Genomic DNA, 1324 nt, shown 5'->3' on the forward strand with positions numbered 1-1324 from the left:
AATGAATTATAGCTATACATTGGATGAATGAGTGAAAAAATCAAGTCAAATAAGATCCTTAAGGAATGCCATTTTTATAAAATTTTAAAACAAAGGAAATTAAACTTGTGGGATAAGGATTCCTCTGTACACAACAAAATTATATAGATATTCCTCAGCTTCCAATGGGGTTATATCCCTATAAACCCATCTTAAGTTGAAAATATCATAAGTCAAAAATGCATTTAATACTCGTAACCTACCGAACATCATAGCTTAGCCTAGCCTACTTTAAATGTACTCAGAACACTTACATTAGCCTATAGTTGGGCAAAATCATCTAACACAAAGCCTGTTTTATAATAACGTGTTGAATATCTCATGTAATTTATTGAATACTGTACTGAAAATAAAAAACAGAATGGTTGTATGGGTACTCAAAGTACGGTTTCTACTGAATGCCTGTAGCTTTTGTACTTTCATGAAGTCTAGAAATCATAAGTCAAACCATCGTTAAGTTAGGAATTGTCTGTAAAGGAAAGCAAGGCACTAGAAAGGATAGTGGTCAACTCTTATGTGAGAGTTGTAGGAGTAGGACCCTTTGTGATAGTCGACAGTGCTGATTACGACACTGTCACACTGTACGAATTAATACAGAGGTCTCAGAACGTGGTCCTCTCCACCATCACCGGAAATGTCACCATCAACCGGAGACTTGTTAGAAATGCAAATTCCAGTCTTTCTCCACTCACGGAGACTGAGCTGTTCTTCTCTGGCACGTATAAAAATTTAAAAAAAAGAAAGAAAGAAATGCAAATTCCCACATCCTTTCCAGTCTGAACCAGAAATTCCAGATGTAGGGCTCAGCAATCTGTGTTTTATCAAGCCCACCAAGTAACTCTGATACCCACCAAAGTTTGAGAACCACTAAGGTAAGGGATACGTTTTATTAGGGAAAAGGGAAACTTATAAAGCCAAGAAAAAACACAGGTTCCCTCATTCTCCCATTATCCCAATGAGGACGATACTGAGGCCAGGACACTCTGCTGGATCTGCAGTGTGGGTTTGCGTAATAGGAGAGGAATCTCATCCCTCGTCATTCTCCTTTCTTATAGAACAAACAAAAAAGGAACCTTGTCTGTAGGAAAACTAACTAGGGCACCAGGCAGTCTCAGTTTATTTATAGTTGTCTGAGAGAGCAAGCTACCCAGTATCTGTAGACCTTGTATCACATGGCAAATTGTAGTTAGAAGAAACTACCAGTCCCATGGGAAGCTGAATTCAGGTGCAGCCCCTCCCACTGGGAGCCAGTAGGTCCAGGTCCCATGGGGTGGTTGCCTAGGAA

The sequence above is a fragment of the Propithecus coquereli genome, unplaced genomic scaffold (assembly GCF_000956105.1).
Source record: "Propithecus coquereli isolate 6110/MARCELLA unplaced genomic scaffold, Pcoq_1.0 Scaffold57, whole genome shotgun sequence".
Taxonomy (NCBI): Eukaryota; Metazoa; Chordata; class Mammalia; order Primates; family Indriidae; genus Propithecus; species Propithecus coquereli.